Consider the following 17,362-nt stretch of genomic DNA (forward strand, 5'->3'; position numbering starts at 1 on the left):
TTGATCAATACATCATTTGGTATAGATGAATAAATAACATATACTGCTTATTTGCACAATACTTTCTAAGTTAAATGTGCCAGATCTGCAAAGCAAATGAGATGAAATGACTGGAAGTTTTATGGAACTGGAATACCTGGAAAACTAGTATAACTATTCCACTTCTCCATATCAGTAGTATTTAAATTAGCATGAAGAACTTTAAAAGTTTTAACAAATAAAACACAAGAAGTGGGGATTCAGCTTTTATATATACATAAACCAAACTAAAATATTAAGTTGTGAAATAGGCAAATAAATGAGCAGTTTTCATTCCTATGCAGATTAGGAAATTGACAATGAACTCGTCCTTGGGGCCATGTTAATTTATATTTTTCCTGTTGCTTAACTATTGCTTAACTGTCAGGAACCTGTTGAAGAGACACTGTCCTAGTAGCTGGGTTCTATTCTGCCAGAGTAATGAGGCTTCCAAGTGATGCACCGTGAAGAAAGCACAGCACTGTTTCTTGCATTCTCTGGCTTAATTTCCCTTCCCAGTGAATATCCCTGCTGATGGTAAAAACAATCACCAATCTCTATTCCTAATGCATGGTAAAGTAGAACTGGGCCAGGGTAGATAGGGGCTTAGACAATACCTTTCAAAATCCTCCATTCCTCCCTGCTGGGAAGCCGTCCCAAGCCCAAGGGGCCCAGGGCTGCCCTGTCCTGCTCCTCCCCAGTTCTTCCTAAGCCAATGAAGCCTCCCCCTCAGTCTCCCTCGGCCACAGCTCTGGCTCATCCTCCTCCCCCACGGATTCAGGCTCCGACGGGGGGCATGACATAGTGTTTTACATGATAAAATATACAAAGTTGAGTACACTAATAAAAAATACACAAATAAAAGATCTGCACCCAGGTAAGAAACATGGAACAGATTAACAAATCCAAATGTTAACCACAATGCAACTAAATGGATTTGCATCCTAAACAACCTTTGTTGAGAGTTGCTTTTAGAAGGTGGCAGCCAACTGGCTGTCCACTGAGAAGCTATCCAAAGGCCTGGTACTGCCATCAAAACACAGGGGTTCCAGGTCTCCCTTACCCCGCTGAAGGGAGATTGTACCAGCAGCCCCAGTTTCAATGGGAGAATATCATCCTATAGAAAAGTTGGTGACAAGTCATGCCAGGGTTTATAGCACCAGTATTATAAATTATCCCTGAAAGGCCATTGGTAACCACGGTAGAGTCTGCAATGTTGATATAATGTTCTGCCTCCTTTTAACCCTGATTATAACATAGATTGCTGCATTCTGAACTAACTGCAGCTTCTGAATGGTCCTTAAAGATGTGGAGCATATTGCAACAGATCAAAGAAATGGCAACACATAATGGAATGTGGGAATGATCTTTGGGAAAGGAGGGAAGAGATGCTGCCTAAGAAACAATCAGACAAAAGATGAAGAGGCCCCAATGGCTTCACCATTAAAGAAACTTTGAAGGAATGGATCAAACAATTGAAAGTGGCAGCCAGGAAATTTACCTTCAGATTTGCAAGGTTCTGTTAATGTAGCCTCACAATAAAGTAGATTTACCTCATCTAATCATGTTTCCTGTCTGGTTTACCAGGGAGGTCTGACATGACAACAGAATGAATCACTGTAACAAGGTCTCCCACCCCCAGATGTAGCTTCCACCTGCTGTTCTAATAATCTTCTTTTAAATATTTTATTTTTAAATTTATTGTGGAGGTATTAATGCTGGATTTGTTTGAATCCTGTTATAATGCATGTTTTATTGTTTTGCTGTAAAGCACCATGAACCAAAGAACTGAACTCCGTGATAAGAAACTTAAATTTTTTAAAAAATATAAACTAAGAAATCACAGCAAGATTTGAAAATGGGAATTATCCTTTGTATATTTAAAATAATTCCATAAAAGACCAAAATAAAATAGTCTCAGGAATAGTCAGATTATTTGTGTGTGTGTGAAAGCGAGAGGGGGAGAAAGGGAGAGGGAGAGGGAAAGAGAGAGAGGGAGGGAGAGAAGGGCAGACAGATATATGTATGTGGGTATGTAGGGCGGGGGGAGAGAGAGGAGGAGAGAAGGGCAGACAGATATATGTATGTGGGTATGTAGGGCGGGGGGAGAGAGACAGAGAGAACGCTTACAAATTATTGAGGTACACAATAGATACAGAATTAAGCCAAAATGGTAGTTAAGAGTAAGGTGGAGACAGAACACATGCAGACAGAAGACTAACTGTATTCACTCAAATATAATTTTAAAAGAAAAAGTAGGAAATATACAAGGCAAAATTATATGACTAAGAACACCTTGGCTCTTCTACCACCACATAAATGGAGGTGGGGTGAAGAGTAAGATTACGGGTTTTGGTCATCTAAAATTATCTATCTGAAGAAGAATGAAGTGGGACAAAATAGAATTCTTTCAGTTTTGAAAGCTCAAATGGGGGAGAGCCACAAAACTGCTAACCACATGAGTTAGCTTCTCATTTTTGGCCCAACATGTAATAATGGAAGGGGTGGAGCTGTAAGGTTATTTTTAGGAAACAGAACATCACAGACAGCCATTCATCCCCCAATCATCTTACAATTGGACTGCAGAGAGCATAGGGCTCTCCTTGAAGACCATCTGGCAACTACCGCTGGTCCAGAAGGCAGAAACGCAGGCACTGATGGGGGCACCATGTTATGCATTGTGACTGATGCTTTGTGACTTGAACTGGTTCCCAGTTCGCTTCTGGTACAATTTAAGGGCCTGGTATTTACCTTAGAGACTTTCATATCATAGGAGGGTCTGGCTAGCTGAGGGATCTCTTATCACCTGTTGTCTCTGTCTATGCATTCAGTCCAGTAGAGTGACTGAACTACACATTCCATCAATTAAAGAATATTATCTTGCAGACCTAGGAAGCACTCCTACCCTACTGCAACTCCAGACTTTTGGAATGATCTCATCCCTGGAATTTTGTGTGGCTATCATATTTATGTTCTTCAAGAAACTACTGAAGACCTGGTTGTTCTTTCAGGCCTTGGGAACAGGATGATTGTGACGGTCCCTTTTTTATTTTGCTTTATTTTAATCAATAACATGTCACTTGAATGAACTTTTAAAATCCCTTTGTTTTGTTGTCTTGTAGAAATGATGAATTCTCTGGATTTCAGCCATAAATTGCAAAGCATTTTATAAACAAATATATCCAAAGAAATCAACATTCTGAGCACAAGCATCCACAGGCTACCTCTCAATTATATGGAAAGTTCCTTACATGCCTTTTGCTGGCAAATGTTATGACCAAAAGAAAAACTATAATTAAATTTATATTTTGAGAAAGTTAAATAGCCAGTTCTTTTTTTAAAAAAAGATTTATAATGAGAGCTGCTTTTTTAAATATAGAATGTTCTTATGTGCTATTTTGCAATTTCCATTCTTCTGCAACCATAAATCTTCTTCTTCTTCCAACCATGTTTCTCCAAAAAGAAGCCCTAATGTGTCTTTTGGAGCAAAAATAATAATAATTAAAGACCGGGTTGTCTTTTCAGGGAAACACCGTAGCTACTGTATAAAAAATGAAAGCACTGCATTCAGTCTGCTGCAAATGTAATAAAACTGCAATCTACTAAAATCAGCTTGGTTCCATACTCTAACTTATAAATGCAAAGCATAAAGTACTAGTTGCATCCAGACATGAACTTTTGGGTTTCTATCTAATGTTCAATTATTTTTATAATACAGATAATCATCAACTTACAACCATTCATTTATGAACTGTTTGAAGTTACAATGGCACTGAAAATAGTGATATATGACCAGTCCTCACATCTAAGTCCATCACAACATCCTCACAGTGGTGTGATCAAAATTTGGATGCTTGGCAACTGACATATATTTACAATGGTTGCAGCATCCTAGTTGTCATGTTATCTCTATTGTGACTTTCCCAACTGGCTTCCAACAAGCAAATTCAATGTGGGAAGCTGAATCCATTTAATGACTGTATGGTTCACTTAATTGAAGTGATTTGCTTAACAATTATGGCAAAAAAAAAAGTCATAAAATCCAGCCTGACTCACTAAACAATGGAAATCCTGTAGATGAGAATAGGCTTATGCTGATCATTCTCTGGACTGAGCTCTGAGCTCCATGGAGCTAGGGTGTGGAACAGCTGCTTTAAGACTTGTTGCAACCATTCCCAGCCCTTTCAGAGATGTTCTGGCATGTCTGTTGTGGTTGTGTCTTTGTATATTCAGAAGGCACTCTGCCAGGGTAGCTGACAAAATGAAGCCGGTATGTGAGCAAATCATCTCAGCTAAATCAACTGATTCTCAGCCTAACAAGGATGCCTCGTGGATAAAAAGTGCGGGCAAATAAACTCACTCTTCACCTCAGGCTGTTTGCAAGATGAATGATATAAAAAAGGTGGTACTTAATGCAAATAATGAATAATGCAAGTTGTGTAATAAATAAATTAAATATTGGCACGAGCTGACTAGGAATAACCCACTTCCACTAAATTAAAATAAGAAAAAACTTTGTTCCAAGAGCAAGGCAACCATAAAGTATAAGGCTTAAATATGTGTATGGAGGAAGGAACAGTATATAGTATGCTATAAAATGTCCATTAGCTTGACAAGTTTGAAACTTTGATTAAGACATTCTTGCCATGATGAAGAAAGGTCTCCATCTTGGGTGGAGTTTATTTGATAGTGTTAATTTACTTCCAAACTTTCTAGAAGAGCATCTAGTTAAATCTTGTTATTACTGTCAATAGGAAGGGAACCATTGGATAAATGACTGCTTAAAGTTACAACAGCCTTGGAAGGGGTGCTTTGTCCTGTAAAATAGGGGTCTCCAACCTTGGCAAATTTAAGCTTGGAGAACTTCAACTCCCAGAATTCCCCAGCCAAGCAAAGCTGGCTGGGTAATTCTGGGTGTTGAAGTCCTCCAGGCTTATAGTTGCCAAGGTTGGAGACCCCTGCTGTAAAGTACATCCAGCCATTGTAAACATCCGACCACCCCCAGGTTATGTAACTGCATTTTGGGCACTTGGCAATCAGCTCAAATGTTGCAGTGTCCGGTCTTGATTTGTGATTCATGACCTTTTTTTGGCCACATTCCAGCAGAAAATGACAAAAATGCCCTTTATATATGGTGGATTTGCTTAACAACCATGTGATTCCGTTAACAACCATGGTGATTTGCTTTACAACCATCATAAAAAAGAGATGTAAAATTGAGTCAGGCCATGTGGTGACCTGCTTAATGACTGCCCAACTTAACAACTAAAATTGGGGTCATTAAGCGAGGCTTACCTGCAAATCCATGTTGATTCGATTATTATGAATCTCAGAAAATGAGAAAGATCTTTTTTATCCCAAACGACTAATTATATAACTCAAACAATATAGTTATCAAGTTTTTTCATATTTTTACAGTATTCTACAGCAACTCTGGGCCTTTCTGAATTTCTTAAATCAAATATTTCCTGAAATAAAGATGTGGCAAAATCATTTGAATGAGTTTGAGATTCCTTGAAAGCTTTATTATATTAAAAAAAATCTGTACAACAGATATCTCTACAACTGAACTATAATGAACTCTATGCAGCTTATAAAATATAATATTAAATTGAAAACTAAAAACATAAACAAAATGAAAAAAGCATACCAGACTAAAAACAATTATAACAAACCACAATAGCCACCTGCCCCCAAAAAAACATTTAACTCCAGACCTGGGACCAAAGCTAGGATTTAGGGGCTTTTTGGAACCCCATTTGTCTGAAATGGTATATAGGATTTCCTGCCTGAGCAGGGGGTTGGACTAGAAGACCTCCAAGGTCCCTTCCAACTCTGTTATTCTAATTTGGGAGGAGAATATATTATTTCAGAGGGTGGAGCCCTCAACAAATTTGGTTCTCTAATTTGGTTCTTTACCGGATTACTTTTGGATCAAGACAATACAAGGTAATCAAACATTGCACCATGACAAATTTTTAAAAAACCATATTATTCCTAAATTATATTTAATTATTTCCATGTCAACAAAATAAAATCTTTTGTATAAATATTTATAATGTTCCAGCTTTGCGGCTTAAGTTTTCTTAGAAACTTGTTCCAATTAAGTCCCATGCTAAATTAAAATCCCCTGTCAACATTATATGGTCTTCCTGTAAACAGAAAGCTTAGTAAAACCTCTATGTAAAACAATTAGTTTATCTGTGATAAAAATCAATTACAGTGTTCTGACTCTCACTGTTCAACTAAAATTATATAATGGCGTCCAAGGTTTGAAGTGTATTTGTTCAGTTATGACTGTAACTTTGTTGCTGGCAATCCTTATGATTTATATTGATATATTGACCATCATTTGTGTTGTAAATGTTGTACCTTGATGAACGTATCTTTTCTTTTATGTACACTGAGAGCATATGCACCAAGACAAATTCCTTGTGTGTCCAATCACACTTGGCCAATAAAAAATTCTATTTTATTCTATTCTATTCTATTCTATTCTATTCTATTCTATTCTATTCTATTTTATTTATTCTATTCTAATTAATGTAAAACTCCTGTAACCAATTTTGAGTTGCCACAATCACAAATCTTGGCAATCCCAGTTTTTTTGCATGGAAATACTTTTCATCAGAAACAAAATAAGTTTTTTTGCAGAAAAGTTACTTCAAGTTTCTGTGTACTCAGTTCGTAAAAAAAACAAAAAACTGCCTTCTCTTGAATACACATCTCAATCTTCTAACACTGCATAATGCAAAACCAACTAAACAGAAAAATTAAACTTATAATTATGTATAGAGAAAACTCAACATGATTCTTGATTAAGGCCAAACAAAATTAAAAACTGTCAAAGGAATTGAAACTTACTCTTTTTATTGTAAAATAAAAATGAAAAGATATGCAGTAAAAGTAAGTTAAAAATGAAAAATGAACATATCAAAATCCTTAGTCACGAAAAAGATAAATTATGAGAAAAAAATCAAAAAAGAAAAAGAAAAACCAATGCTTTAAGAAAAAAAAGGTGGAAAAAAATAGAAAGAAAAAAGGGAGGAAATCCCTATTTCTGAAAGGACTCCTGATGAGACATACCTAAATTGCAGACTTACCCACTCTATACCCCTAAGCTAAAAACATTTCCAATTGCAAAATTAAATCTAAAATAAATGATCTACTACAAACCTAAATATATTTTAAAAAATCTTCTTGATATTTACATAATTGTGAGGCTTGCTTTTGCAGTCCAACTTCAGTTCATGATAGATAGATAGATAGATAGATAGATAGATAGATAGATAGATAGACAGACAGACAGACAGACAGACAGACAGACAGACAGATATCAGGGGTGAAAAAAGCCTCTGATATTCACGCGGCTCAGCTGGGATCATCAGAACCCTTTAAAAGTGTTTGTTTACAACCTCTTCGGCCAAAGAGGTTGTAAAAAAAATGCTTTTAAAGGGTTCTGGAGATCGGACAACTCAGCTGGGATCGTGAGAAGCCCTTTAAAAGCCTTTTTTCTACAACCTCTTCGGCCGAGGTTTAGTGACCATTTGAAGTTACAACTGCACTGAAAAAAAGTGATTTATGACCATTTTTCACACTTAAAACCATTGTAGCATCTTCATGGTCATATGATCAGAATCAAAAACATGATTCAGATGCTTGGCAACTGACATATTTATGACAGTTGCACTGTTCCAGAGTCATGTGATCCCCTTTTGCGATCTTCTGACAAGTAAAGTAAATGGAGAAGTCAGATTCAACAACCGTATTACTAATTTAACAACTGCAGTGATTCACTTAACAAATGTGGCAAAAAAGGTCGTAAAATGGGGCAAAACTCACAACAAATTTCTCACGTACAACATAAATTTTGGGCTCAATTGTGGTTGTAAGTTGAAGACTATCTGAAATCGTAGCATGTTCATTCCAAAAATTTCAGGGTAGAAAAAATAAGTCTTTATTTCTGCCTGTAACTAAACATGATTTAATTTATCACGGTTTTTACTGTCTTGGAAGGCAATTCAGGAAAGAAGATTAATTTTCTAATAAATTCCAGAGAGGTTGTTTGTCTGGAAAGCTTACAATATTTTCACATATAGAACTTCAAGAAATTCCACCATTTCTGGATTCAGTCTAAGTAGATTGGAACCTTAATGGAACATTACGTGCTGCATTTCATTTCAACACAATCTTTCACATTAAATAGCTCCCTAAAACATTTCCATCCTGAAGCAAGGGATTTACAGGATTGTAAGAAAGCAAGCGAGAAAACTCCCTAAAACATTTACCTTCAGAGCCACTAGAGGATGCTCTTTCTTTATATATGGAAAGTTCAAAACTAATTTTTTTCTTGCAGCTCTTACCTTGAATCTATGCCAGTTTCTCTTGACATACTGGCAGCCCCTTTAAAATTAAGTCTTTTTTTTCTTTTTTTCAGGAGATATATGCATTAGTTTCCTAAAAGTTTTTAGTTTTCCTCTACACAAAATTCATCTTTAACCAACTTTTAAAAAAATATTATGAGCCTTCTACTTCTGGAGTGCAAATGAACTAAAATTAGTTCCCTTTTCTTGACCTGATTCCATATTGCAATCAAGAATTGCACAACACACAACTTCAATTTTATATACAATTGGGCTATCAATTGAATACACTGTATTTTCTATTGGAGCTGGGCTCTTAGAAACAGAAATGTATGGTCCTTTACTGCTGTTATGGATTTTTCCATTTCCAGTTGAGATGGTGTCATTCTACCAGGAGATGGAGGGGGCAGGAGCAGGAGAAGGGAAATAAAGCAGTCCAATTTTAACAGCTTAAGAAGGGAGACATCACCAAAGTGATACTCAATCCTTCTCCACCTTGGCTGAAACTCCAAAGTTCATTATCATTTTATTAAGATATTTTGCTTTCTATTTAACATAAAAAAGATCTGTTAGATGTCATCAAGTAGAATTCATGGTGACTATAGAGAGAAAAGCTTACCATCTCAACCTGTTTCCAGAGATAACATCCTCCAAGGACATCACAGAAATCTCTTTGATTCCATTTTACGCATCATCTTCCCCTTTTTCTATTTCCTTTAACTTTGCCAAGCACAATAATTTCTTTGACTACATCATCCATTGGTATCATATGCCTGATGAATGTATTTCCACAAAGGTGATGTCAGCCTTTATGTAGTTCATGACAAAATGACTTTCAGGATTGAACTTTCAGAGGCATACATTACCAGTGGAAAGACCACTGTACTTATTCTGAATTTTGTTGTCACAAAACATCTGTCACATCTTCTCTACATCTATTATTTCATTCCTTCTTAGATTTAATCTCTTGAGGCCATTGTCCATTTTTAGCTATTCTTTAGTCTCCCCCTCTTCCCGCGCCTGTATATGCCAATGACTGCCCCCAAGATTGCCAGCATGGTTCCAGGCCATGATGGAACTCGATGTGGAATTCAGGGAGGACAGACCAAAAAGAGAGTGGGAAGCTCGAGGACAAAGGCCATTGCCATCTCCAACACTGGCCTTGTGCCATGGGGCCCCCTGACATCCACAATGGTCCCTGTCCCTGTGACACCTGGGCTTGGAAAGCCGCCATCGGTCAGGCCACTGATCACGTGTTTCCAGTGTGGGGGCACAGGGTGGCTGACTTCTCTGACAACGCTCCAAAGGGGTCCAGTAGTTCATCTAGCACAAAGAAGGGAACAGCCAATTTGCAAAGGATGTCAGTACAGTCATTTCACTTTTCTTTAACTATACTGACATATTGATTACTGTTTTGTATTGTTTATTCCTTGACTTTATCTGGGCTTTAAAAATTTAGAGAATTGCTAACGAATCACATAGTGGTGATTGGTATTTTGGCATCCTAATATAATATGCCTACTGTTCTTACCTTAGTTACTATTTTTGACCTAATTACTTTGATTGTCTTTAAAAGGATTTCCCTATTTCCTTTTCTCATCGTATTTCTGCTTCAGGTCTAATTTACTTTCCTTTCTTGCTTGACATCGAAAGTCTACATTTAATTGTTGTATGTCCTTCTTGCTGACCAAAGCTTTCATTTTCCATCTTTCCTCAGCTCTTGTGAAAGCTTGTTCTGAAACCCATTTAATTTGCTCCTTTGCTCTTCTTCTCTTAAATACTTTTCCATTTCAGTTTTCCCAGAAGTGTTTGCAATTGTATTTCTCTGCATTTGATTTTGAGTTCCTTTTCATTGGTGGGTTGGCTTTTTTTCACAGCTGCAAAGCTCCCCTTCCTCTTATTCCCTGGCACATGCATTGTGTGACCTCCCCCTAGGAGCATCTGTTGGTGTCAGTTTTGAAGTCGTCGAAAATGGATTCCACAAATCGATGTTTATATAAAGTTATGGAAATGGGTTCATCACTCGGTTCCTGAAATATTATAATCAGTGCCAGGACAATATTTTCACTAGGCCAACTCATACAAATGTAGAAAATTTTCACTGATGTAATTAATATGCTTGCCCAATATGAATGTTGAAATGTTACTATGGTCAACATTTTATAAATAAAATATTATAAAATATAAATATTTATATATAAATATATAAAATAAAATATAAATAAATATTTTATAAATAAAAATGTTTATTTTTTCTGAGGCCGTTTACTTATTTATAGGAATCACACATTTTTCTGCCAACAAACTAACCTTTATGTGCTTAAAATAACACTTTTTCTACCATTAATCCCTGAAGAAAAAAATATCCAGAGGTCCAGTTAAACAGAAAAGTACTCTAAACCAGATATAAGGATATGATGCAACCCTAAAACCAGATCCAAAAGTTATTATATGTATACAAAATTGTAAATTAAATAAACGCTCAAAAGAGGAAAGCTTTCACTAATGACATAATCACTATTCTTCCTTTAAAAACAAAACTGTTGATGTTCCATATTGTTTTTTTTTCCTGTACTAGCTAATGTACTAAAAGCAAGGATCCAACAAATATTTTGCTATCCAGTTCATGCCAGATAGAGGGTTAGGTCAATATAAAATACTGATGAATCCATGGAATAGGAGCTTTTATAGCACAAGACACACAACGGTAGTTTCATTAGCAATTAACACAATGAACTAATGCTGAGACTACTTTTTTATTCATGCAGCTGAACCTTTATAGCAAAAGTCAGCATCCTTTTAAAATATATCACAACTTCGCAATGTACAATGGCACATGTGCTAAAATAAAAAATAAATGTAAAGTGACCAAAAGTCTATATCAGGGGTGTCAAACTTGATCTCATTGAGGGCCACATCAAGATTGTGTTTGACCTTGGGGGTATGGGAGGCGTGGCCAGGGTGAGCATGGCCAGCTCAATGTCATTCGTGTCGGGGGGGGGGACTTGTGGTGGCCCAAGTGCTCTGCCAGAGAAAACAGGTTCCCAAGCTCTGTTTTCAGCTGTGACGGACTCCTGCAACCCTCTGCCAGCGAAAATGGAGTTTGGGAGGGCCATGTTTTTGCTGGCAGAGGCACTACAGGCTGGTCCTTTGCTGTTTCCAGAGTGGCCCCACAGGCCAGATCTAAGCACCCTGTGGGCTGGATCCAGCCCACGGGCCTTGAGTTTGACATCCCTAGTCTACATACCCTATTAGTATATTGATAGGTGATTTCAGTTGGTAGTTTCATATGGACGTTACAGAGAAATAGTGAGGATGCAGGAGCCTACAACTTGACCTCTCCCGTACTGATTGGAACTAGCCCCAGAAGAAAATGGAGAACCACTGCAAAATAATGCCCCTGTTCCATCCACTAAAACTGGCTGAGAAGGATAACAAAGTCAATAGCATTGAAAGCCACTGAGCAATTAGATAGGAGGGGGACACTACCCTGTTCCATGTTCACCAGAAGGCATCCATAAATGCAATTGTTGCTCCCTTGGTGCTACAACCCAGCCTAAAACTTAAATGTAAATGTTCTAGATCCGGGATTCTTACTCTGGATCTACAGATATATTTCAGGGTGTCTGTAAATGTGCATGGGAAAGAATACAATTTTATTCTCATTAATCTCTTAAGTGAAATATAGTTTTCATTTAATAGTGAATGTAGACCACAAAAAGGTAATTTATGACCTCTAGATTCTAAAAATATTACATTTTGCAGGTCTCACTACAATTTAGTATTATAAAAAGTATTGTGTTGCTAATGACTTAATGGATTAATAAAGAGGCCCATTTGTTTTTTTTTTAAAATAGGGATAGGGGTTGTTCCTCTGCCCTGGTCCTATTAGACCTCTCAGCGGCTTTCGATACCATCGACCATGGTATCCTGCTGCGCCGGTTGGAGGGATTGGGAGTGGGAGGCACCGTTTATCGGTGGTTCTCCTCCTATCTCTCCGATCGGTCGCAGACGGTGTTGACAGGAGGGCAGAGGTCGGCCCCGAGGCGCCTCACTTGTGGGGTGCCGCAGGGGTCGATCCTCTCGCCCCTTCTGTTCAACATCTATATGAAGCCGCTGGGTGAGATCATCAGTGGTTTCGGTGTGAGGTACCAGCTGTACGCGGATGACACCCAGCTGTACTTTTCCACACTGGACCACCCCAACGAAGCTATCGAAGTGCTGTCCCGGTGTCTGGAAGCCGTACGGGTCTGGATGGGGAGAAACAGGCTCAAGCTCAATCCCTCCAAGACAGAGTGGCTGTGGGTGCCGGCATCCCGGTACAGTCAGCTGAGTCCGCGGCTGACCATCGGTGGCGAGTTATTGGCCCCGATGGAGAGGGTGCGCAACTTGGGCGTCCTCCTGGATGAACGGCTGTCTCTGGAAGATCATTTGACGGCCGTCTCCAGGAGAGCGTTCTACCAGGTTCGCCTGGTGCGCCAGTTGCGCCCCTTTCTAGACCGGGATGCCCTATGCACGGTCACTCACGCCCTCGTGACGTCTCGCTTGGATTACTGCAATGCTCTCTACATGGGGCTCCCCTTGAAGGGCATCCGGAGGATGCAGTTAGTCCAGAATGCGGCTGCGCGGGTGATAGAGGGAGCCCCTCGTGGCTCCCGCATGACACCTATCCTGCGCAGACTGCACTGGCTACCTGTGGCCTTCCGGGTGCGCTTCAAGGTTTTGGTAACCACCTTTAAAGCGCTCCATGGCATAGGGCCGGGTTACTTACGGGACCGCCTACTGCTACCGAATACCTCTCACCGACCCGTGCGCTCTCACAGAGAGGGACTCCTCAGGGTGCCGTCAGCGAGGCAATGTCGTCTGGCGACGCCCAGGGGAAGGGCCTTCTCTGTGGGGGCTCCCACCCTCTGGAACGAACTACCCCCAGGACTTCGTCAACTTCCGGACCTCCGGACCTTCCGCGCGAGCTTAAAACACACTTATTTATTTGCGCAGGACTGAATTAGTTTTTAAATTTATGGGTTTTAAATGGGTTTTATTTTTATATTGTTTTAAATATTCGGCTTTTAGAATAAGTTTTTTAATTGTTTTTACTCTGTATTTATGTGTTTTTATGTGCCTGTTAACCGCCCTGAGTCCTTCGGGAGATAGGGCGGTATACAAATACGATTAATAAATAAATAAATAAATATTTCTATAATTGAATTTGAGTATAATGGTTTTCCTTTGTAATACAATCTATGTATATTCTACTTCGTGGATTAAAATTCATTATTTTGAGAGAGGGTTCACAGGTTTTACGAGACTCTCCATGGAATCCAAGACACCAAAAGTTTAACAATGTCTGTCTAGATCAGGGGTGTCAAACTCAAGGCCTGGGGACCAGATCTGGCCTGTGGGGTACTTAGATCTGGCCCGTGAGGCTGCCCTGGAAACAGTGAAGGACTGGCTCGCGGTGCCTCTGCCAGTAAAAACGGAGCTTAGAAGCCCGTTTTCGCTGCCAGAGCACTCGGGCCACCACAGGTGCCCCGGACACGAGTGATATTGAGCTGGCCATGACTACCCTGGCCATGCCCACCCCTACGCCCTGAGGTCAAACAACCCTGATGCGGCCCTTAATAAAATTGAGTTGGACACCCCTGATTTAGATCATGCTGCCTGGAGAATTCTGGGAGTTGGAGCCCACAAATTGTAAATTTGTAAATTTGCCAAGATTGGATACCGCTGGTCAAAATTACCCAAGTCTGTTGGATCCAGTGATGGTGCTTAAAGAGAGGGTGAACCAATGTTTTTTTCAAAGCAGGAAGAACCATATTCTCCCTTAGAAAAAGCATTCACCACCACATATGGCCTGGGAGGTCCTGACCAGACAGATGGGACATGGAGCACAGGAGGTAAACCTCACAGCCTCAAGATCCTGTCCATTTCCAAAAAAAACTTTTCTGAGATAACTAAGCAGTATAATGTCTCAGTCATCTCCATGGGATTGCACAGCCAAAACTGTTGTGTCTCGCCCAATCTCACCACAGCACAACAAAAACTGAGCCACAACAAAAACTGAGCAACTTCCTACAACAAAAATATAGAAAAATCCCTAGGGGTGTCAAACTCGCAGCCCACTGGCAGGATGTGTCACGTGCTGACTCTGCCCCCACCCGGTTTAGCGAAAGAGAAAAAAGTCCCTATATGTCACATGATGCCGCTGTGATGACGCGGGTTTGACACCCCTGCTCTAAGGGCTACTCTACTTAGAATGGACCAAGTCAACTGAACTGTATTTATTATTGTTGTTCTTGTATGCTGCCCAAACTCCATTGCTGGGCAACTAATAAATTCAAATCAGTTAATAAATAATAAATAACTTGGCTGCAGACACAATAAGAGTGGAAAAATAAGCATGTTTTGCTGCTCTTATCACTGCAAGTAGTTAATAAAATATTGCATCTGTACTCAGGTGAGCTCACAATTATCTTCCTCCAGGGGCCTTCCAGATGTCACTGACATTATTTTATTTTTCCAGATGTTTGTGGAGATTTCAACCATCCAGTGATGGTTGTCCCAGAGCTGTTTTTCCAAAATGTAACTGGACTTTCTTTTTTTCTTTGAAAATGTTTCACGTCTCATCCAAGAGTTCCTTCAGTTCTAAATACTTGGAGGAGAAGTAAAATGTTTTCAAAGAAAGCATTTTCTTTTTAAAAAAGCAAGAAACCCAAATAGCTACATTACAAAACATATCCACCAAATCAGGTTCTATTAATAAATACCAGATTGGCCTTCATCTATAATTAAATCTTGAATGAGGCAAACTTGATTACAGACTGATCTTAATTAAGAAAAAAAGAGAGCCATAAAAAATGCTTTTTATGTACTTTTTTATGCAAAAGTGCATTAAAAGACATGACATTTTAATGGAGGGAAACAGTATTAAAATAATTTGGAAAGGACCTACTTCAGAAAGGATCATCGGTTTTTCCATGTATGAAAACATGGAAATATGAATATGAATTTAAGGGTCTCTAGATTTCCGTTTGAATTAACTCAGTGTTTCTCAATCTTAGCAGCATTAAGAGATGAACTTCCAACTCTCAGAATTCTCCACCCACTATGGCTGGCTGGGAAATTCTGGGAATGGATGTTCACATCTCTTAAAGTTGCCAAAGTTGAGAAACACTGAATTAACTGAGTCTCATTAATTATTGTTGGATACAGCCAACAGTAGATTCCACATGCTATTTTCCATTTTGTCCATAATTAATAGCTACAAAATTATTCCACTTCTTGCATCTTGTATATTGCAAGGAGTAAAACTAGCATAATACTATTAAGAAAACAGAAACCATCTTTTTTTCCACATGGGAAAAATAACAAATAAGGTATCTTTTAGAGTATCTACAGAAAATTGGACTTTTATTTTACTGTTGCCACTTCCTTTAAACAGAGATAACTGCAGTAAGCACTTTCAAAAAAAGGAAAAGAAGAAAATTACTGAGGTGAATAAGAAAATGCATCCCTCTGCTATACCATATTTTTGTTTTCCGTGGTTGTAAATGTAAATTGACAATTATTTAATTTAATTTAATTTAAAATGTAAATTGACAATCCAGAAAACCTAATTGACAATCTGACACTTTAGCACATTTTGCATCCAATTATTAAAAGATACTATTTGCAAAACGATGAAAAACAATTAATAGCATCATTATTTCCATAGATGAAAATAAGCATGAGATAAAAATGAGAAACGTGCACATACATCACAATGTCTACCAGAAGTTTTTGTTAGTAGATACAGGAAGTAAGAATTCTCCCTGAAGACAGCAGTTGTTGGATGCAGGGAAGAATTGCCATCTGGTGTAATAGTCTGCCTTTTTTATCACATATTTTCCCTCTAATATAGGATTCTAGACAGTGGTGGGATTCAAATAATTTAACAACTGGTTCTCTGCCCTAATGACCAGCTGGGTAGGCGTGGCTCAGTGGTCATGTGATTGTGTGGGCGTGGCCAACTCAATGTCACTCATGTCGATGGGTGCTTCGCTTTAGCTGTTACCATGTAATAAGGGTTAACAAAGAGGCAGTTTCTGTAAGCAGGGCAATAAAAATTAGGCTAGATAAAACACCAGAATGTTTCCTCTCTGCCTTCCTTACAGGATTAGCCCTATAAAATGGGGGGGGGGGGGGAAACAAAATAAGATTTCTTCCAACAATTGTTTCTCTGAACTGCTTAGAAAGTTAACAACCGGTTATCCCGAATAGGTGCGAACCGGCTGAATCCCACCACTGATTCTAGAGGTGTCAAGGAAGATAGCAGGTCCTCCATTCAAATAGCTTACTGTAACCCATTGTTGAATTCCTATAATTACAAGTAGTCTTCGACTTACAACAGTTTGTTTAGTGACTATTCAAAGTTACAACAGCACTGAATAAAGTGACTTATGAACGTTTTTCACACTTACAACTGTTGCATCATCCCCACAGTCGTCATCATCATCATTATTATCTTCTTCTTTTAATGACCCCCATAATCCCTCACGGGGTTGAATATAGGCAACTAAATGGAGTGGAGTGTTTACTGGCCGGATACCCTTCCTATTGCCAATGCTGAGTTATATTCAGCAGATATATTCTCATCGTGTCCAGAAAGAGAAATATCTGCCTCTACCTAGGATCAAACTCAGTCTCCTGATTGTGAGGCGCAACCAAGGAAATGATATCCTTAAATAACATTCTTTGGAGAGTCCAGATTCATTTTCAGATGAATCAATTTTAGTTTAAAGGCCGTCAATTCCAGTGTAACATTTTTAAGGACCATCGAGGTGGCATTATTAGTGATTCCAATTGTTTATTAAATTCCAAATCCAACCAAGAAATAAATTTAATCACTGTTTTACTGAGCTTCTGCAGATCCTGTAATAATAAAAATACCCTCAGTTCAAATCTATTCATGTAAATGAGAAAGAAAATCAAATGTTCTCTCT

At 38.6% G+C, this 17,362-nt stretch overlaps 1 protein-coding gene across 3 annotated transcripts in view; it reads right to left on the reverse strand.

Annotated features, from left to right (window-relative positions):
• INPP5A (inositol polyphosphate-5-phosphatase A) overlaps positions 1-17,362 on the reverse strand; it is a 333,629-nt gene that overhangs the window by 216,002 nt on the left and 100,265 nt on the right. The gene's annotated exons all lie outside the window — the stretch shown is intronic.

Source organism: Ahaetulla prasina, chromosome 6, assembly GCF_028640845.1.
Source record: "Ahaetulla prasina isolate Xishuangbanna chromosome 6, ASM2864084v1, whole genome shotgun sequence".
In the NCBI taxonomy this organism is placed as follows: Eukaryota; Metazoa; Chordata; class Lepidosauria; order Squamata; family Colubridae; genus Ahaetulla; species Ahaetulla prasina.